The sequence below is a fragment of the Lactuca virosa genome, chromosome 7 (genome assembly GCF_052849685.1).
Source record: "Lactuca virosa cultivar CGN04683 chromosome 7, Lactuca_virosa_CGN04683_v6, whole genome shotgun sequence".
NCBI classification, from domain to species: domain Eukaryota; kingdom Viridiplantae; phylum Streptophyta; class Magnoliopsida; order Asterales; family Asteraceae; genus Lactuca; species Lactuca virosa.
In genome coordinates, this window is record NC_136432.1 from 33,765,672 (window position 1) to 33,789,561 (window position 23,890).

General features: G+C 39.1%; 1 long non-coding RNA gene across 3 annotated transcripts in view; it reads left to right on the plus strand.

Moving 5' to 3' along the window:
* Window positions 1-23,685, plus strand: part of LOC145124088 (uncharacterized) — a 39,829-nt gene extending 16,144 nt beyond the window's left edge. For 2 of the 3 annotated variants that reach the window (XR_013715504.1, XR_013715505.1), the window contains exon 4: window positions 23,549-23,685. This is a non-coding gene — a long non-coding RNA (uncharacterized LOC145124088). Of the gene's footprint in view, window positions 1-11,009; window positions 11,202-23,548 lie in introns of those variants that run through there. The other variant, XR_013715506.1, reaches the window with a different exon arrangement.
* The last annotated feature ends 205 nt before the right edge of the window (window positions 23,686-23,890 follow it).

The following is a 23,890-nucleotide window of genomic DNA, read 5'->3' on the forward strand; positions in this document are numbered from 1 at the left end:
TGGCGTCCGAACGCCTAGTGTTCCCATGAAAACGTCTGGCATTTGCTTGTTGTCTACCAATTTCTTAACTAATGCCTTAATGGCTTAAGATCTCACTTCCAAACTTTAGATCCAATCATAATGGAATGTCTAAAGCCATAAAGTTGCAAGCTTTATGGTCATGCATGGTTACAATGAGCCCAAAAGCTAAGACTCTAACTCCTTAACCCATTAAGACACCTCAAAACTTGCATGGAGTGAAAGGAAGGTCCAAGATCACACTTTTATCACTTAATCCACCGTAAAACGTCCAAAAGGACAACTCCTTTGGTCTAAGGTAGCTCCAACCCAAAAAGACCATGAAAATAGGGCTAATAAGCATAAACTTCTAACATAAACAAGATCTAGAGACATGATGATCAAGTTTAGAACTTTATACCACAAAATGATGCTCCAAGATGCTAAGATTCCAGATCCACCAGCTTTAGAGCAACACCAACACTCCAATGATCTTCCTTCTCTATCAAGCACATTAAAATGATACCAAAAATATGTACAAGGCTTCAAACTCTCATACACACTTAGGGTTTTCAAAATGAGGATGGAGGTTGGAATGGTGAAGAGTTTTGAGGCCATAATATTCTTTAAATATGGTGCAAACTCTAAAAATTAGGGTTTGGTCTCTGCGTGCAAACGGCTGGAATCCATCATAGAACGCATGACATTTGAACGCCTAGCGTCCAAAGCCAAACGCCTGGCGTTTGGACCAAAATCCCAAAAATTAACACAACAAGGTTAAGAGTGTAAACACTTGGAAACCATGGTGTTACATATTGGGCGGAACATGGCCCCTATTGAAATAAAGTAATTAACATGGCCCATGTCATGTAGAAAATGTTTCCAAAGTTCGATGTTCAAATTTGCAATAGTGAGCCAACACGGCCCGTGTCAAAATATGCTAAAATGACACGGCATATGTTTAACATGGTCATCAGCCCCTTATTATTCAAACACGACTCATACCTACTTTTTAGTGCAATTTCAACACAACCCGTGTTCCTCTCTGCTTCCAGGTGCAATCCTGATTTTCTAACTTTTTTTGCTTCGCATCGAATGGCTTCGATATCTTCACTCGTGCTTCCCGACACTTCCCAAAGAGTGTTTCCACGTCCAGATCATCTGAAAAGACCGTAAAAACATGACACTAAGATTGTTCTAGTAATTAACATGATTTTTTATGGAATGAACTCAAAATGAAATAAACTATACTAAATGGATGCATAAAAGGGACGAAAAAGGTGTGCAAAAAGGTGCACAAAATATATATATATATATATATATATATATATATATATATATATATATATATATATATATATATATATATATATATATATATATATATGACATCCCCATTTTTCACGGCCCGAAAAAACCTTTTCTTTATTCCTATTTTAAAAGAGAGTATTGTTTATATTGTGGAATTTGTCTCAGAAAAATATTTCCGAATAAATATTTTTCATTGATTATTTAAAACTTGGGATGTCATAACTGATACAAGAAACACAAGCATAAACATAGTCATTATAGGCCTTATAATATTTTATTATACTAATGATCTATATCTCCTCAAATCTTTCATAATATTATTATCCATGTACCTTCGTATCGCTACCTGTAATACAAAGAAACTGGGTAAGTCGGGCTTGGGAGCCTGGTGAGCACATAGGGTTCTAAACCTAAAATATTATTATTATATTGTTTAAGTATGTATCACACCAAACATATTAATCCTGAATACCCATCCCCTTTCTTTTAATTCTTCAATCCTAAAATGATAATCTCAAGAACCTATCCTAAAGGGTCTCTGTAACAACGAGTAGACAATACTGCCTCGGAGATTCCTTAGCAATACATGTTAGTAAGGCTACCATGAGGGGGATGCAGTACTCGAATGAAAATATGATCCATACTCTCGGATAGTGTTCCACTGGACTATCTAGAAGAGTCTATGGTCATCATCAATTCTCTGCTAGATGACTGCTCTCAGTTGGCATGGTCTCTCACCATTATACTATCTCTATTATGGTCTATCACCACTATTTTATCTTGGGCATGGTCTATCACCATTATATTATCTCTGATATGGTCTCCAACCACTATTTTATCTCTGGCATGGTCTCTCACCATTATTTCATCTCTTTTTCTCTCTACCTGTTTTACCTGATACAATATACGTATAATAAAAATACATATATAACTTATTGTGAGTAGAAATAATTATCTCATTTAGCACAAATATCATGAACATAGATAATAAGCACATATGGCATCTAAGAAAATTAAATACTTGATATCTATGTGTAAGCTGAAAGTAATTATGCACTCACTTGTTAAAGTGGATGACTCGAAATTTGGGTAGCGCTTCGCCTAGCACTTAAGTTTTTCCTTTTATATGACCTAGGTATGATTATCACTAAGTCTTAGTCTTATATTTCTTATGATTAATGATAGTCTTGATTCCTCAACAATCCCAATGTCTACTAATCTATAGCTGATAATGAGCAACCAGTTAAGATCATATCGGTGGTAAGGTCCATTTGGAAATCCCACTTTAAATACCTCAGTAAATCTAGCCTACACATCACCCCCTTAAGTAGATCAATCGGTATTTTGACATGGAATCACTGATAAATCTTATTTATAGATTCATAACAACCAATTTGAATATAAATATAAGTTACACTGAAAGCAATCTAAGTGTAGCGTAACTTACAAAGATTTTCCAAACAAAAATCTAGAAATTACACTGGAAGAACTTCGACCTGATAGCTTTTAATTGTTGGTTTTAGATACTTTAGAGATTCTCCAACATACCCTAAATGCTAGAAATTCCAGACCAATGGAATGCAACTTTGAGAGAGGGTGTTTGGAGAAGTGTAGAGAACTGAATGGAGGTTGTTGGGTATTTATAAGCAAAAATTTGAGGAAGCTCGTCGTGCCCAGACTAGGAGTGCGTCGTGCCTTGACACTGGTCAGCCAATCTCCTCCTGACACGTCGCATAACTTCGCTGGACCTACGTGGTTGGCTTTTAGAGGCGCACACCGTGCCTATACGTAGGAGGCGTCGACATGAAATCTTCAAAAATTCCTATATTCTTCATATGAACTCTGTTTTTTAGATTCTTTATATCTACATGTATCTATCGATGAGTATTACAACTTTCATTTAGACTCTGTCAGCTAATTCTCAGTTTATTTTTAAAGTTATATTTTTAACATGCTTAGACTGTTAAAGTCCGTATAAAAATCATAACTTTTTCATACGACATCCGTTCTCGACTGTCTTTATATTTACGGAATCATATCGATGAGATCTTCAACTCTCATTTAGATTGTTTTGGATAACACTCACCGATATAAAATATGGTTCTGTGCTAACACAGCTATGCTGAAACTTTGAAAAATCATACATTTCTCATATGAAGTCATATTTAGGTGTAGTCTATATGTACGAGTTTGCTTTTATGATTACTATGACTTTCTTTTAGATTACTTAGGCTAATAAGCAACCTATCCAAAATTCATCTTTTATGACGCACATAGTCATGTCGGTTCTATCGCGAAACTTCGAAGAAGCATGACTTCTTCCTAAGAAGTCGGATTTAAGTGCTCCTTATATCCATGAGATATTAATTACGACTACTACATCTTTAGCTAATATTTTCTTATTATATCTTAAATTTCTAGCCCAAATTTGCGGGTGTTACAATTATCTCCCCCTTAGGCTGATTACGTCCCGAAATCATCAGCAAAACAAGGCTGGATAATGATCCCGCGAGTGCCTTTTCCATCCTAATCAATAACCATAACTTCTATGTCTTTCCCAACGAGTATCAAACTCTTTGGCCTCTTAGCTGCTGGTAGTGCTTAAACTTACACTTACTCTTCATTCCTTGTTGGACCTTCATTCCTAATCTCCGAGTTACAAACTCGATTCAAAATGGAGACTCCTTCTCCTTCCCAAAATGGGTCTTAAGCTCAACCCAAAATAAGGTTTTTACTTTAGGTATGGTAACAGACCGAATGGTCATGCTCTATTGACCTTCTATTGCATAATGCAACAGTAGTCACAATGAACAAGACTCTTGTCTCTATGAGTCAAACTCTGGTGCGGAAGACACCTTCCTTCATGTTCTAATGTGGTTCCCCTATATCATGGCAGGTAGCATTTCTATTTATTGATTGCTCGGTCTTAACAATGACTGTAATCTTTCTATCGATTAAATGTATCATATCCTTCTCTAATCTTCAGACAAGGTCGGTCATTATATCTAACATGGTGATCTGAACCAATCAGTTGACTTACATTGATATATATATATATATATATATATATATATATATATATATATATATATATATATATATATTATTCAGACTCATTTCTTCATGACCGCTGGCGTTTTGAATGAAAATTATCAACTTAGTCATCACCAAAACGAAGGTAATGATGAAATTTTGAAAGAAAATGAACTCAATTAGTATTGCCATAGTAACCTTGTGTCTTTTCCTGATCCAAGTGTGATTCATGTGCTTTGGGTAGTATAGGCCTCTATTATCTTTCACACCTCATACCCAGTCCAAGAATTTTCCCGCAGTCCCTAACTTACTACACATAAAATCACATAGCCATTTAACACATATAAATGCGTCCAAGCAAGCATCTACAACAGATTTTTCCTAGATTCTACTAGAATGTTGTCTTCACAGCGGTAGGTTCTAATCTTCTATTTTCAATAATTTAAGACAAGGTAACTTCATCTATAGTTCTGTTTCCCAAAAGTCTATGTAAAAATTCTTTCTCGTGTAGTGTCCTGTCTACAAGGCATGTTATACAAGAATTTGTTCTACTCCCTTCAGTTTAACCAACCCATAATGTTAAAATGATAATTTTTTATTGTCACACAATGAAAAATGCAACATATTTAGGGATTTTATAACTTCGGAGAAATGATTACGACAATTAATCATACTTCATGCCTCTTACACAGGCTACACAACCTATTACTATCTATATAGGATGACTGTTTCATATCTTGACTTTGGAGAAGTGGCTTCCTTCTCTTGTTTTAGGCAGGCATCATCTGCCTCATCTCTCTTTGCATCCAGGATCATCTGGATTGCTCTCGCATGTGGCTTTGGCGGCATATTTGGTCTTGTAGACAATACTACCTCAGGGATTCCTTAGCAATACATGCCGGTAAGGATACGATGAGGGGCATAGAGTACTCGAATGAACACATGATCTATACTCCTAGATAGTATAATTTATTAACACCTACAGATTGCAAGTCTACTAGTACTCCATTGGACTATCTAGAAGAGTATGTGGTCGTCATCAATACCATGTTAGATGACTGCTCATAGTTGGGCGTGGTCTCTTACCATTATATTATCTCTGGTATGGTCTCTGACCACTAATTTATCTCTGGAATGGTCTTTCATCATTATATTATCTATGGTATTGTCTCTCACCACTGTTTTATCTTTGGCATGGTCTCTCACCATTATCTCATCTCGTTGTCTCTCTACACTTTTTACCCGATACAATATGAATAATAAAAATACATAAATAATTTATTGCGAGTAGAAATCATTATCTCATTTAGCACGAATATCAGGAACACAAATAATAAGCACATAGGGCATCTAAAAAAATTAAATACTTCATATCTATGCGTAAGCTGAAAGTAACTATTTACTCGCTTGTTAAAGTGGACGACTCGAAATTTTGGTAGCGCTTCGCCTATTACATTAGCTTTTACATTTATATGACCTAGGTATGATTATCACTAAGTCTTAGTCTTATATTTCTTATGAATAATGATAGTCTAGATCCCTCAACAATCTCAATGTCTATATATATATATATATATATATATATATATATATATATATATATATATATATATATATATATATATATATATATATATATATATATATATGCACAAAACCCGAATCCGATCCGGATCCGAATCCGATCTGGTGTCGCTTACGTCATCAAAAATCCGATCCGGTCAAAATCCGATCCGAATCCGGTCAAAATCCTGTCTGGTTCCAACCAAAATCGGAATCCAATTCTAATCCGATTTGAATCCGGTTTAAACCGATTTTAGTGGGTTTTAATCGGATTTTGGGGCGGATTTGGATCCGGTTTTTAGCGAATCCGGTTTACGATCCGGTATCAAATCCGATTTGGAATATAGGATTAGGATCCGATTGAAAATCCAGTTTTAAATCATATCCGATCCGGTTTGGTGAAAACTGGTTTTGACCCAATCCGGTTTCGGATTGGATCCGGTTTTGAATAGTGAAACCGGTTTTTTGTGTGCATCTCTCTCTCTCTCTCTCTCTCTCTCTCTCTATATATATATATATATATATATATATATATATATATATATATATATATATATATATATATATATATATATATATATATATATATATATAATAAAGAGCAACCATGTAACATCATAACGGAAGTAGGTTCCATTTGGTATGCAGAGTATACTATTTGGAAATTCCACTTTAAAAGAACACTAAATCTGGACTACACACCAACCCCGTAATTAAATCAATTAGTATTTTGACATGGAATCACTGATAAATCTTAGTTATAGATTTATAACAACGACTATGAATATAAATAAAAGTTACACTGAAAGAAATTTGAGTATAACTTAACTTACAGAGATTTTGCTTACAAAAGTCCGGATTTTGTACTGGCAGAACTCCGACCTGATAGCTTCTAATTTCCGGTTTTAGATACCCTAGAGCATTACCAAAATACCCTAAATACTAGAAATTTCGGAACAATTGAATGGAAATTTGAGAGAGAGCGTTTGGAGAAGTATGGAGAATTGAATGGAGGTTGCTTGGTATTTATTGGAAAAAATTCGAGGAAGCGCGGTGCGCCCAGACCTGGAGTGCGCCACACCCTGGATCTGGTCGGAAGTTCACTTCATGACATGTGGCATAACTTCGTTGGACCTATGTGGTTGGCTTCTAGAAGCGCGCATCGCGCCTATCCAAACGAGGCGTCAACGGTAAATATTCAAAAATTTGTATCTTCTTCATACGAACTCTGTTAATCACATTCTTTATATCCACGAGTAGCTATAGAGGAGTACTACAACTGTCATTTAGACTCTGTCGGCTAATTCTCAATTTATTTTTAAAGTTATATTTTTAGTGTATTCGAGATCTAGAGAGCAGCACGAGGAGCATCTGAGAGAGATCCTCGAGGTATTGAGGACGGAGAGGCTTTATGCCAAATTCTCCAAGTGCGAGTTCTGGTTACGGGAGGTCCAGTTCTTGGGGCATCTCGTCAACCAGAATGGGATTTTGGTCGATCCGGCCAAGATTGAGGCGGTTATAAGGTGGGAGGTGCCGAGATCACCAACCGAGATCAGGAGTTTTCTAGGATTGGCCGGCTACTATCGGAGATTTATCAGAGATTTCTCCAAGATCGTCGTGCCTCTCACCAGGTTGACCTGGAAGGGTGTTGCTTTTTCATGGGGTCCGGAGCAGCAGACCTCGTTTGAGACACTTCGCCAGAAGTTATGCGAAGCCCCTGTGTTAGCCCTCCCGGAAGGGATGGAGGATTTTGTGGTGTATTGTGACGCATCGATATCGGGGTTGGGTGCGGTGCTTATGCAGAGGGGGCATGTGATAGCGTATGCATCGAGGCAGCTACAGCCTCATGAGACGAGGTATCCCACCCACGATCTGGAGTTGGGGGCAGTGGTGTTCGCCCTCAAGATCTGGCGCCATTACTTGTATGGGGTTCGGTGTACCATATACACGGACCACAAGAGTTTGAAGTATCTGATGGATCAGCCCAACCTGAATATGCGCCAGAGGATATGGTTGGATGTGGTAAAGGATTACGATTGTGAGATCCTGTACCACCCGGGCAAAGCTAATGTTGTAGCTGATGCGCTGAGTCGTAGGGCGGAGAGTGCCCCGATTCGAGACACTTGTATGCGATTGACAGTGATGACTCCGGTGTTGGACATCATTCGGGAGGCCCAGGCAGAGGCCGTGAGACCGGAGAACCGCATGAGAGAGCGGGTGATTGGGCAGGTACCTGAGTTTGTTACCGATAGTCGTGGACTTATGACCTTTCAGGGTCAGATTTGGGTGTCGTATGCAGGCGGGACGCGCACCACTTTGATGGAGGAGGCGCACCGATCGAGGTTCTCGATCCATCCCGGGGCCACTAAGATGTATTTGGACCTGAAGAAGGACTATTGGTGGCCCTGTATGAAGAGGGATGTAGCATGGTTTGTTGAGAGGTGCTTGACCTGTCGCAGGGTTAAGGCTGAGCACCAGCGTCCGCATGGCAAGTTGCAGCCACTTGAGGTTCCCCAGTGGAAGTGGGAACAAATTTCTATGGATTTTATCACCAAATTTCCGAGGACCGCGAGGGACGTCGATTCAATTTGGGTGATAGTCGACCGGCTGATGAAGAGCGCGCATTTTCTTGCTATCAGTGAGAGCTCTTCTGCTGAGAGGTTGGCAGAGTTGTATATGAGGGAGGTGGTATCGCGGCACGGAGTGCCGATCTCGATTGTGTCAGATCGAGATGTACGTTTCACTTCCAGGTTCTGGAAGAAGTTCCACGAGGAGTTGGGTACGAGGTTGCATTTCAGTACCACCTACCACCCCCAGACGGACAGACAGAGTGAGCGGACGATTCAGACGCTCGAGGACATGCTCCGAGCATGTGTGTTGGACTTCGGAGGAAGTTGGGACACGTACTTGCCGTTGGCTGAGTTTTCCTATAACAACAGCCACCATTCAAGTATTGGTATGCCTCCCTTCGAGCTGTTGTATGGGAGGAGGTGTCGGACTCCCATCTGCTGGGGAGAGGTAGGACAACGTGTGATGGGTAGCACTGAGATAGTGCTTCAGACGACAGAGCAGATACAGCAGGTTAGACAGAGGTTATTGACGGCTCAGAGTCGTCGGAAGAGTTATGCGGATAGGCGACGATCCGAGATTGAGTTCCAGGTGGGAGACTTCGTACTCCTGAAAGTGCCTCCTTGGAAAGGAGTGATCCGATTCAGGAAGAGGGGCAAGCTGGGGCCCCGATACATCGGTCCGTTCAGGGTGACCGCTAGGGTGAGCAGGGTAGCATATCGGTTGGAGATACCTGCGGAGTTGAACCAGATTCATGATACCTTCCACGTGTCTCAGTTAAGGAAGTGTATAGCCGACGAGTCGGCGGTGGTGCCATTGGGAGATATTCAGGTGGATGCGATCCTGAATTATGTTGAGAGGCCGGTGGCGATTATGGATCGGAAGATCAAGGTTCTGAGGAACAAGGAGGTGCCCCTGGTGCAGGTCCAGTGGCAACATCAGAGAGGGTCCGAGCTGACTTGGGAGCCGGAGTTGGAGATGCGGGAGCAGCATACAGATTTGTTTGTCGAGCAAGACTTCGAGGGCGAAGTCTAATTCTAGTGGGGGATAATTGTAACATCCGGATTCCCAGGTATCTTATTTTAAGTATTTATCTTGAGTTTTAGGGAGGGACTCGGCGAGTAGGCGCTCAGACTCGCCGAGTAGGATCGCGCATTTCTTGTCTGATTTAATGAAGGACTCGATGACTCGATGCGTGGACTCGGCGAGTCCGCGCTGTAAAGTGAAACCCTAATTCTCGGGGTTTGTGCCCTATTTAAAGGCCTTTATAGCCTCCATTTGCGGCCAATGCACCCCTGAGAAACCCTAGAGAGCAGAGAGAAAGCTGGTAGTGCAAGAGGAGGGCTAATTCATCATTCTAAGTGTGTTTTTGCAAGAAAGAAGGAAGGAGGACAAACAAGGAAGATTGAGGAGCTCAGATCTATCACCCATTTGATCAGAAGAGGCTGTTAAAGGTACTAATCTGTGCTCAATCTCATGTATTTGGTGATATACTTGAATCTAGGGTTTTATTATGCCTTCTTTGGCTTGGATTCGAAGTATGTGAGGTCCCAAGGTGGAGTTCTTCTTAGATTTGGACCTTAAGAGGTCCAGAGAGTCCTATCTACCTTGCTTTTTGCTACTCCATTAGAGATATGACCCTAGAATGCCATTCTAGAGGTTATTTCACCCAAAAGAGCTTATTGGACATTGCATGAGTGTAAAGGTCGGACCTTTACGTGATTATAGTGGTTGGGAAGGCCAGATCTATAGGTTAGAGAAATAGATCTGACCTAAGAAGGTCATTTCAGTGTTGACATGGATGCAACTCGCCGAGTCCATAATGGGACTCGACGAGTCGAGTCGGGGTTGCCACGTGATTCGTGACAGGTGTAACCCGTCGAGTGGGTCGATGACTCGACGAGCCAAGAGAGGCTAGAAGGATTCAGAGAACCCGCATGGACTCGCCGAGTCGCCTTTGTGCACTCGACGAGTCGGGTCAAAGTTTGACCGTTGACTTTCGTTGACTTTAGGGTTCTGATCAAGACTGATTCAAGAGAGTTCAGAGAGGGGTAGAATGGCCTTCTACCTAATCTGTAGAGATGAGATTATGAGAAAATATTGATCGGGAATGTTATTTGAATAATAGGAGGAGGCTAGGTCGGGACGTTGAGCACGAGGGTTTATCCGACTTCATTGAGGTGAGTCTTCTCACTATAGTGTACCTGGAAGGGTACCTATGTGTGACCGGAAGGTCTTGTATGCTATGATGTATGTGCTATATGCAGTTATGTGATATGTATGTGCTATGTATGTTATGTATGGTAAGGACCGGAAGGTCAGGTTGATATGGACCGGAAGGTCAAGAGGTTACAGACCGGAAGGTCGATACGGGTAGGACCGAAAGGTCTACCGGAATTCGGGACGGAAGTCCCCTGAGACACATGGATCGGAAGATCCTACAGAGTTATGGCCTGGAAAGGCGTATGTGTTGTATGTGGTATCTTGGGGAACTCACTAAGCATTTATGCTTACAGTTGTTATGTTATGTGTTTCAGGTACTAGTGATGATCGCGGGAAGGCGCTGGCATGATCTGTACACACTTATGGAGTTTATGTTATTGAGATTCTGGGACATGTTTTGTTATGACACAATGGATACATTATGTTTTGTGATTATCGTGTGATTGAAAGTATGATTTTGAAAAATGAAAAATTGTTTTGAAAATTACGTTGTTACAGTGGGGAGGTTGGACACATCAAGAAAGAATGTCCAAAGTTAAGGAGTCAATGAGGCATAGGACGTGGCAGGGTATTTGTGATCGGAAGCAGAGAGGCTATCCAGGACCCTTCGGTCGTATCTGGTACGTTTCTCATAGATAATATATATGCTACTATACTCTTCGACTCTGGAGCAGATAGAAGTTTTATAACTCCGACGTTTAGAAAATTGTTAAGTCATAAGTCTAGTAAATTAAAAGAAATCTATGAAGTAGAAATCGCTAATGGTCAAACCGAGAGAACACATGAAATCCTAGAAAACTGTCTGTTAACTCTTAATAACTACCTTTTTTACGTCAACCTCATGCCAATGCCTATCGGTAGTTTTGATGTCATAATTGGCATGGATTGGTTATCTTCACACCACGCCGAAATTCTATGTCATGAGAAAGCCATACGACTACCCTTACCAAACGGCAAAGCCCTGATTATCTATGGTGATAAATCTGGGAAGAACCTCAAAGTCATCTCTTGTACTAAGACCCAGAAATATCTACATAAGAAATGTAGCGCATTCTTACCCCACATTGTAGATAGGAAGAGAAAGATAAAAGAAATCAAGGACATACCTCAAGTATGTGATTTTCCTGACGTGTTTCCTGAAGATCTACCTGGAATACCTCCCGTACGACAAGTCGAGTTTCGAATCGACTTAATTCTAGGAGCAGCACCAGTAGCGAAATCTCCTTATCGGTTGGCTCCATCTGAAATGCAAGAATTATCTAGCCAACTATAAGAACTTCTTGACAAAGGCTTTATCCGACCAAGTTTTTTACCTTGGGGAGCACCAATCTTGTTTGTCAAGAAGAAGGACGGATCCTTTCGAATGCGTATTGATTATCGGGAGCTGAACAAGCTAACGATCAAGAATTGTTATCCGCTTCCAAGAATTGATGATCTATTCGATCAACTGCAAGGATCCAACTACTACTCAAAGATAGATCTCAGATCAGGATACCATCAACTCAGAGTACAAGAAGACGACATTCCAAAAACAGCATTTAGAACTCGTTATGGTCATTATGAGTTCTTAGTTATGTCTTTTGGATTGACCAATGCCCCAGCAGTGTTTATGGATCTCATGAATTGTGTTTTCAAACCATACTTGGATAAATTTGTGATCGTATTTATCGATGATATATTGATATATTCACGAACCAAGGAAGAACATGTTCAACACCTGCAAATAATCTTGGAACTACTAAGAAAACAAAAGTTGTACGCTAAATTCTCAAAATGTGAGTTTTGGATTAGAGAAGTACAATTTTTAGGTCATGTAGTTAGCAATGAAGGAATTGATGTTGACCCATCCAAAGTCGAGGCAATCTGGAATTGGGAAGCACCAAAGATGCCAACAGAAGTGTGTCAATTCCTAGGACTTGCTGGCTATTACCACAGATTTATAGAGAATTTCTCCAAAATAGCCAAGCCGCTTACAACACTAACCCAGAAGGATACGAAGTTCAACTGGGAAGACAAACAAGAAGCAGCTTTTCAGAAACTGAAGCAAATGTTGTGTAGAGCACCAATCCTATCCCTTCCAGATGGGACAGAAGATTTCGTTGTATACTGCGACGCATCAAATCAAGGATTGGGATGTGTGTTGATGCAAAGAGGAAAAGTTATCGCCTATGCATCACGACAACTTAAGGTGCATGTGAATAATTACACTACCCATGATCTTGAATTGAGAGTTGTAGTTTTTGCACTAAAAATTTGGAGACATTACTTATACGGTACTAAGTGTACTATTTTTACCGACCACAAGAGTCTCCAGCACATCTTCAACCAAAAATATCTTAACATGAGACAACGAAGATGGGTCGAATTGTTGAATGATTACGAATGTGAGATTCGTTATCATCCCGGAAAGGCAAACGTGGTAGCAGATGCCTTGAGCCGGAAAGAATATATTAAAACCCGACGGGTACGAGCATTAACTATAACTATCCATTCTAACTTTATCGCACAAATTAGAGAAGCTCAACTTGAGGCTCTAAAAGAAAAAAAATCAAGAACGAATCTTTGCGAGGAATGGAAAAGCAACTTAGACAAAAAGATGACGGAACGTGACACTTTATGAAGCGAATTTGGACGCCTAAGTTCGGTGGAGTTAGGGACTTGGTCTTAGAAGAAGCCCACAATTCCAGATATTTCGTGCATCCAGGCTCTAAGAAAATGTAGTTAGATTTAAAAGTACATTATTGGTGGCCAAACATGAAGGCAGAAATTGCTACTTATTTGAGCAAATGTTTGACTTGTTCTAGAGTAAAGGCAGAACATCAAAAGCCTTCAGGTTTACTTCAACAACCGGAAATACCTGAATGGGAATGGGAGCAGATAGCAATGGACGTCATCACTAAGTTACCTAAAAAACCTTGTGGGTTCGACACTATTTGGGTAATAGTCGATAGATTGACTAAGTCCGCCCATTTCTTACCAATTAAGGAGAACGACAAGATGGAGAAGCTAACTAGAATTTATCTTAAGGAAATTGTCAGATTGCATGGAGTTGCAAATTCTATTATTTCTGACCGAGATAGTTGATTCACTTCACGATTTTGGCAATCTCTACAAAAATCCTTAGGAACACGTCTAGATATGAGTACAGCTTACCATCCACAGACTGATGGTCAGAATGAGAGAACCATTCATACTTTAGAAGATACGCTCCGAGCCTGTGTAATAGACTTTGGAAATGCATGGGATACTCATTTACCGTTAATTGAGTTTTCCTACAACAATAGTCATCACACCAGCATCAAGGCTGCACCGTTTGAGGCTCTTTATGGACGAAAATGTTGTTCCCCAGTGTGTTGGGCAGAAGTTGGAGATACACAGATGGCCAGAGAACGTACAGGCGATACCTTACGTACTCAACCAGAAATAATCCACGAGACAACTGAAAAGATCGTGCAAATTAAGGATCGATTAAAGGCTGCACGTGATCGTCAAAATAGCTATGCTGACGTAAGACGTAAGCCTTTAGAATTCCAAGTTAGAGATAAAGTAATGTTGAAGGTCTCTCCTTAGAAAGGTGTAATTCGATTCAGAAAACAAGGCAAACTAAACCCACGGTATATAGGACCTTTTGAAATTCTAGCAAGAATTGGTTATGTCGCATACCAACTCAAGTTGCCTCAGGAGCTAAGTAATGTGCACGATGTTTTTCACGTATCAAATCTTAAAAGATGTCTTTCCGATGACACTCTTGTTATACCTCTCGAAGAGATACAAGTCAATACGAAACTCAACTTTGTAGAAGAACCTGTTGACATCATGGATCGAGAAGTCAAACGATTAAAGCAAAGTCGTATTCCCATAGTAAAAGTTCGATGGAACTCTTTACGAGGACCTGAATTTACTTGGGAATGTGAAGATCAAATGAAAGAAAAATACCCCCAACTGTTTGACAAAACCCCATCCATAAGATAAATTTCGGGACGAAATTATTCTAACGGGGGGAGAATGTAACACTAGTCAAAATAGGTCAATAGACAATCACATGTGATTATGCCAATCATGTAATTTGATAAGAGTGCAAAGTAGTTCATGATAGATTCTAATACAAATATGAACTTTCTTTATGATACAACTCAAAGCATACGTCCATACAATTCCAAAAATATAGAGAATGTATGAATCTGACTTCGCATGAAGAAGTTGTGATAAACCGAACACTATAAATCTCTATAATAAGAGGAATTTAAAATAGACTTAGAATTAGCTATTGGAGTCTAAAAGATAGTTTTAGTACTTGTAAATACCTACGCGTGCATAAAAAGAACGTCAAAAATGGAGTTCGTATGTGAAAGTTACGACCTTCCGAAGATTCAGCTGTCAGAAACCCTAAATCTGACTGAGTTCACGACGTGAGCACAGAACTCACAACGTGAGGAGTCATTTAGCCACATCTCGGAATCTAGAAGGTGTGTGACGAGGCTGCGAGGGGATAAGATCCAAACTCACGACGTGAACAAGGATATCCTACGACGTGTTGAGTCACATGGCCACCTTCCGAAGCTAGGGACGCAAATGGCAAGTCTACAGGGATAAGATCCAAAGTCACGACGTGGGCCTTATAAAACCCACGACGTGGGGGTCCAAAATCCTTACTATAAATAGCAGGTCCGACTTCATCCATTCTTACACCTAAACTTCTTTCTCCTCTCTCCTTTGCTGAAGCCATTTTGCATCCCGAGCCCCGACGACCTCGTACGCTGACCGTTTCTGCTTAGATTACATAAAATCACGATACTAGGGTGAGTTTCACAGCCCCACTTTCTAATATTTCGGGGGGAAACGCATGCTAAATATTATATATACGTTATTATTATATCTATATGATAGTATATTAGTATCAACGTAGATAGTTATAATAACCGGGATATAGTTATTTCGTATTTGAAAGTATACAACTATAGTAAAGTTGTTAGCATGCTATTGTTATAGTAGTATACTAATGTAGATCTTGAGTTATACTTAGGATTCTACATATATGTTGTGTGCGATATAGTTCCGAAGTTATATTCGGAAGTTCTATATGTTAATTTATAAAGTATGTTGTTATTGTTAGTTTTATGACAAGATAAAACTTGGTATGTTATATGTTGTTGTTGTTGTTATTGGTTTTATGTCAAGATAAAACCTGGTTTTACTTCAAGCTATAACTGTTATACTGCCTAAATGTTATATGTTTAAAAGCATAGTCTAGTAACTTAGGGTTTTAGACATGAAGATGCTTTTGTTGTTAGAGCTATAGGAAGTCGTCGAAGTCTACATGAGTAATTGTATTAATCAACTAAGATTGGGGATCTTAGCGGAAATCCTCTTAACTGTAACCGTTAATCCCGTGTGAGCGAGGAATTCGTGTATAATTAGTATACGGGTTGACCACCCCACTTGTGACTGTTAGCTACAGTCAACCAAAAGCAAGTGATGAACTATCCTTTTACTTGTTGTTGTTCCGGCGTCGATGAAGCGTACGGTGTTGTTCTCATGGTAAATCATGAGTGTATTGTTTCTCATGGTAAATCATGAGTGTATTATTTCTCATTGTAAATCATGAGTGTGTTTTATCAGAGGTATTATGTCATACCAGCGGTTACAGGCTCATGGTAGCAAATTGTTAGAAACATTATACTTTCTCGTATACAAGTATTAATGTTAAGTATAAGTTTCCCCCTACTTATACCCTAGGTACTACTTGTATATTAAGTAGATAATTATACCTAACACATATACTCGTATAGAATTGAAATAGATTTATACATAGCGGTTTTACTCATATTGAATTGAAATAAGATTTATACGTAGCAACTTTCATTTTTATGTAATTACAAACATTTATATTTATAATATATGAGACTTATAGGTATATACTTATTTGGTAAGCAGACCATTATACCTAGGATATATATACTAAACGTTGGAGAGTCAAAATGATACTTTCAAAACTATACTTTTGAACGTGGAAAATGTATTATTTTATGGAGTCAAAACCTGTGGACTCACCAACTTTATTTTGACGTATTTTAAAATGCATGTGTTTTCAGGAACTTGAAAAGCTGGTATGTATTCGAACAAAAGAAGTTTTACTATTACCTTTATGTTCATTAAGAAGTATGCCATAGTCGGATATTATGTAATAGGTCCTAGAAAAACAGTTATGTAACTTTCAGTTATCAATAAAGGTATGAATTTTCTTTAGTACTTTTCAATGTATGATATATAACTGTCATACGAAGAATAACGTTACACCACCCGGTGTTTCCGCCGATGGCTGGGGGTGTGACATTAGTACCTATAGAAAGGATTGTAGAGTCATTTTTACTTATCATTCATCACATCCGGAAATATAGGATTTCCTGGAGGAACAGGCGAACTTTTGTAAAAGAACTTATAACTTACTTTCATCACTTAAATACTTATGAAATCACCAGCTTAAATGCTGGTCTACGCTTTCAAAATAACTTGTATTCTCAGGAGACTAGTAGAGAGGTACGCGCAATGGGATTCAGAAGATGGAGCATAGTAGCTTCATGTCTTGTTTTGTTATCTACTTTTGGAGTCTAACTTTGTGACTCCCATACTTTGTAAACACTTTCATATTAATGCAATGGTTGTTTGTTACTTTGATTACTATAATGCATGTGTTGTGATACTAAACATGACGTCCTCCGCCCCCGAACGTTTCCGCCGTTCCGGTTTTGGGGTGTGACAGATTGGTATCAGAGCATTGTTTATAGTGAACTAAGTATATCAACCTATAAAAGATATACAACTATAAATACAATGGGGCCGAAGTGCTCTGAATAATAATATATTTTAAAAATATAACAATACTTTATAAAAGTATACCTACATGCCTATACATATATACTTACTAGAACAAATATCACAAGAAGGACAGAACAGAAGTATTTAAAGGTTGGACACTGCGGTCAAACCTGAACAGTTATGTAATCATATATGGGATCAATATAGCCTGATCAACTATATTCATTTGAGATATGACCAACATGTGTTTGGGAGTGATGTGGTGTTGCAACAGTCTTAAAACTTACCAAACTCTATTCAAGGGAATTCTAGATCAGAACATAAAGTTAAAATACTATAGGAGTATTTTATGATACTATAAGACAACAACAAGTTTAAAACATACCAAGTTCATTACATTAAAATACTATAGGAGTATTTTAGGCACTATAAATAACTTATGTGATAATTTAAAAGACCCTTCTGGTAGGTCTATGATTCCGGAGTGTATACTTCCAAGGTTTTATATAATTAAGATTTTATAGACTTAGAATTTGTGATTTATGCTTCACTTCCTGTTCCTTGTTTGGTTGTGGTTTTGGAGTAGGATCACTTATTCGAATGTCTATTTAATCTTAAATTATATACAACTTGTATACATTGCGCAGTTATAGGAGGACCCGGTAAGGATCACCCCATAAAGTTACACTTAATCTCATAGATTCTTTAGACACTTCCATTCTCGCACAACAAACCCAGATAGATGTAGCCACTCCATCATAGCAGTCAGCAGAGGAGTCAAGCAGGAACAAAGAGAGATTCAAAGAGAGTTTTCCAACAATTGATCAGTCGGAGAAACTAAAACGTCTTATGCGTCACACTAATAAATAATAACCTTAATTGACTTAGTGGGCTAGTGATTTCACTACTCACACTATGTGTTAGGATTATTTCTTTTCATGCAGCCAGTATCAGTTATTCAATTCACAGAGATTCATTCGAGGATAGCCACTTCTGATTCATAAAGTTTATTTTATATAGACTCCCGTTATGAATTGTTTTCCAGAACCCTATGAAAGTCAGAACCAGACACACTCAGAACTAGGATAACTTAGTCATTCAACTTTCGGCTTATAACCACTGCTATCGACTTATTCTCGTCTCATCTTTGTATTCTTTTTAGCAAAAGATACCTCGTGGTAGACCAGTAAGGCGTATAGTCAATAAAGCAACAGAGAATCCACCACCACCATTCAACCCTGCTGCTCTCCAAGCAGCAATAGCAGCCGCATTATCAGCTGCTCTAACTCACATCAGTGAAAGTGGTACCAACGGAACTGGTAGCGGTACCCACTTAACTGACCCTGGAGTTACCCACGGACACCCACGAGAGTGTTCATACAAGGACTTCATGAACTGTAAACCGAAATCCTTTAATGGAAATGGGGGAGTCATTGCTCTGATGCGATGGTTCGAGAAAACAGATTCGGTCTTCAAAATCTGTCTGTGCCCAGAAGGGAGCAAAGTGAAGTTTGTTTCCTGCACCTTCTCCGACAGAGCCTTAACATGGTGGAATAGCCATGTTAATTCACTGACCCTATCAGTGGCTAACTCAATAGGTTGGGGGAACCTAAAAGAGATAATGTTGGAAGAATACTACCCTAGGGGCGAAGTTCAAAAGCTGGAACAAGAACTATGGGAGCACACCATGGTAGGCTTAGACATAGTGACCTACACTGACAGGTTTAGTGACCTGGCAGCACTATGCCCTGAGATAGTTACCCCGGAGAGTAAGAAGATAGAAAGGTACATTTGGGGTTTATCTACCCCGATTCAAGGAGATGTACTGTCTTTTAACCCAACTACCTTCGATAGTGCCAAACGTCTGGCTCAACGACTCATTGACCATGGAGTCCGTCATGGCGTAGTGGTCCCCATTCCCAAACCATCAAAGGGAGGGGACTATAAACGAAAGTCGGGGAACAAGAGGAAGGAGCGAACAACACAGGAAACTCCGCAGGAGCAACAAATGGGTACTATATACGCAGCCACAACACCTACCACTCTAGCACCTGCCAGTGGATATGATGGAACCCTCCCGAAGTGTGGTAAGTGTAACTATCACCACATCGGAGTATGTCGGGAAATGCAATGCCTGAATTGCCACAGAAAAGGGCACACTGCCTGGTTCTGCAGGGCACCGGCACAACCGATCTCCCAAGTCCTCGGAGTAGAAATAAACCAGGCCTGCTATGGTTGTGGTGAGACAGGGCACTACCAGAGGAACTGCCCGATAACGAAGAACTTAGGCGCGGATGGACGAATTCTGATGATCACCACAGGAGAAACTACCCCGGAGTCCCCCGCGACCAGTGGTACGTCTTCGAAATAAGAATTACTTTAAAATTTAATTTATGTTTATATAAGATTAAAACTTGGGGAAAACATTTAAAAGTAATTATAACAACTCACTTATCTGAACAAGTCACAACATTCATAAGAGAATTAAGGATCTGTACAGGGAAGTTATGATGGCTTAGTATGTACATCAGGGTTGCGCATAGCTAAGATTTTGCAGACTTAGAGTGAGTGATTCCGCCTTAATTCTTGTTCCTTGTTTGGTTGTGGATTTAGGGCAGAGTCACTCAGTCGACCATCTTATTCATCTTAATTGTACATAACTTGTATATGCCAAGCGATCATAGAGGTACCGAGGAGGATCATAATAAAAGGTATCGACACTAGTTATCAAAGCACTTTCACAGTTAGTACTTGCTCATCGCGATACGATTTGTGGCAATGGTATATCAAGGAGAAAACTGAAAGCACTAGAAAGTCTACATAGAGTACATTGTCGAGCACACTCGGAATACACCATGGTATATCAAACGTTTCTTTCAAATCGGCCTAACTTTTGTTTTGGTAAAGAGTCTGTTGTCATCATTCGTCATGAATTGGTGTGGTCCTCACCATACTAAGTTCAAATGTTTCAAAATTTCATCGCTTTAACCATTAAATTCACGAAACCTTCGTCCTTCGTAACGACAACCCGCCCTAGACCTCAGTTTTGTCTCTCGTCTTCTACACCCCGAAGTACTCATGCGAGGAGTACCTTGACCTCCGAAACCATGACGACCGTATATTCAACAGACCTTCCCGAACTACCACTCGTCTAGCAGATCAAGTTCATGCACAGAGGCTAAGAACAAATACAGCCCACCTATCACTATTAAGTGTATACGCGAGGGTGGTATATAATTATGATTATGCAGATTTAGTATGTGTGTTTCCGCCCAATCTCCTGCTCCTTGTTTGGTTGTGGACCTGGGTCAGAGTCGCACATCCGACCGTCTTACTAATCTTAATTATATATGACTTGTATACACGAGGTGATGATAGGGGGACCAAGTATGAATCTTATCATGAGCGTAAGGGCAAAGATGCCCAGGTCTACGAGTGGGTATCCTACCATTCAGAGAAGCACAGCCCCAGGAGTACTGCTAGGAAAACTAATTTCGGGACGAAATTCCATCTAACGGGGGAATGATATGACAACCCGTAAATTTCTATCTTGGAAGTCAATCCAATCAACCAAAAGTCAGACTTATTTCTATTGCCTTTTAGCCTTGTTAAAGGTCATTTTATTGAGTTCTAAGCCTAGTACACTTATGGATTGGATGTTGAGAAGTGTTAGCTTAGTATTAGAGGAATGAAATCGAACCAGAAAACCACTCAACAAGTGTTCACGACCGCAAACTAGGTTCACGGGCGTGAACCACCTCCTATATATATAAGTTCCACTCATTTTCTTTTCATTTCTCCTCCTCCCAACCGTGAACACTCCCATTCTCTCTCAACTAGCTTCAACCGTGAACACCCTAAAGCCTAAAAAACGTAAGTGTTTCATCCTTAATCTTGTTATACTTGAAAGACTACTAGATCCTAGCCTTGATTTGTCATGTTTCATCATCATCTTCATGAACTTGAAGAGTTCACGGCCGTGAACCCTTCATAAGGGTCGTGAACCCTTCATAAGATCATAGGGTCGTGAACACCTCATGAGGCCGTGAACCCTTCATGGTGTGGCCGTGAACTCCTTGTGATCAATCACATGTGATTCTAACACTTCATTTCAAGTCTTTCCTAGTCCCTAAGGTTGTTTCCCTTCATGTTAGTTGTTTTAAACACTAATTACATACATATATGTATCAATATATGTCATTTAGAACTCATTTGTGCCTCGGGACTTGATTCGTGCAACTTCTCATCCTTACTCGAACCTTCAATTGAATCACCCACATAAGGTGAGTTCATACCCCTATAATATATCTTTTAAATGGTTTTAAATGATTTTAAGGGGGGAAATACAAGTATAACACAATAAATGTTGTGTTATAAAATATAAATTTCTTATTATGTCTTTGTACCAATAAACTGTATTTAGAACATGAAACTTTGAATAGAACATAGAAACCAGCTTATAAACTTTAATAAGCTTAGCTTAAGGAACAAAAGGATCTTTTTATGAACTTGTCTAATAATTATAAAAAGAGTTTTTCCACATTATTACTTGTAAAGTCATTAATCTAGCTTGTGAGACACGTCTTCTAGTACTCATATAAGTACCAGCGAAAGTCTACCTTTACGACCAGAGTCTCCTAGAGGGATAGCGTGAATTTGTGTATAGACTATACGGGATTAAGAATCCCACATCCCAACTGTTAGCTACAGTCCGGTAGACACGCCAAGGGGTGACAAATGTCATATTCTTTTCGACGTCTACAATACGTCATGATGAATCGGTCCAATTAACATGGTTGTAAAACTCACAAATAGATACAAACGATATATTTACGTAGTAATACAACTCTCATGAACAAACTTCAAGAGATACTAACTATGTGATTTCCTAATGTATACTTTAGGGTTAGATAAAACTGAAGTCAGATAGACAGTGGAATGTGTGCTTTCTGCCTCACTTCCTGTTCCTTGTTTGGTTGCGGGCTTAGGGCAGATTCACCCATTCAACTGTCTATTCGATCTCGGTTATATACAACTCGTATGTATTAGGTAATCATAGGAGGGTAGTATAGTCATATCATGTATCCAAAACAACCAAGTCGTTATTCAGTATAACATATCAACAAAACTATACATCATTGTAGTAAGTATAAGGAGTATACTTGAGCTCTTCAAACTTAGAACAACATGGACATTCAGTAGGTTTTGTAGAAAATATAGGATTTTCTATGGTAAACATCATTCTTTTTAAGGTAAACAGTATGGAATGTACTTTCTGAAAACAATAGCTTTTTACCAAGAACAACGTCTCATAATTGAGTCAGTGAAACTAGAAACTTATTTGTAAAAGGCTTTAATACTTCATATTAAGCCAGTATAACTTAAAGGACCTTTAGTGGTTAATTCTATAATACCTTAGTTTATACATCAGGGTTATATATAATTAATATCCGATAGGCAGTTGGATATGTGCTTTCCTCCTTACTTCCTGTTCCTTGTTTGGTTGTGGGCTAAGGGCAGATTCACCCATTGAACTGTCTGTTCGACATTAGATTATATATAGCTTGTATAAACTAAGTGATTATAGAAGGAACTATTGTGGTTACAATTTTACTAAAGGAAATATATGATTTTCTTAAAGAATGTTTTCTTCAAATATAAAGAACTATTACAGTTAACTTCGTAAGTACCAAATGAATACACCAGGGTTATATACAGTGAAGATCTAACAAACAATGGGATGTGTGACTTCCGCCTCATTCCCTGTTCCTTGTTTGGTTGTGGGCTTAGGGTAGATTCACACAATCGATTGTCTGTTTACTCCAAATTGTATATAACTTGTATCCATTTAGTACCTATAGAAAGGATTGTAGAGTCATTTTTATTTATCATTCATCACATCAGGAAATATATGATTTCCTAGAGGAACAGGCGAACTTTTCTAAAAGAACTTATAACTTACTTTCATCACTTAAATACTTATGAACTCACCAGCTTAAATGCTGATCTACGCTTTCAAAATAACTTGTATTCTCAGGAGACTAGTAGATAGGTACGCGCACTGGGATTCAGAAGATGGAGCATAGTAGCTTCATGTATTGTTTTGTTATCTACTTTTGGAGTCTAACTTTGTGACTCACATACTTTGTAAACACTTTCATATTAATGCAATGGTTGTTTGTTACTTTGATTACTATGATGCATGTATTGTAATACTAAACATGATGTCCTCCGCCCCCGAACGTTTCCGCCGTTCCGCTTTTGGGGTGTGACAGGTGTGTTCTGTATTATTGTTATTTTCCAGGGACTGAGGCTCACTTTCGTTAAACTTAGAAAACACGCGGACCTTTCAGACGGGTTTGATTCGGGTAAAGTATGA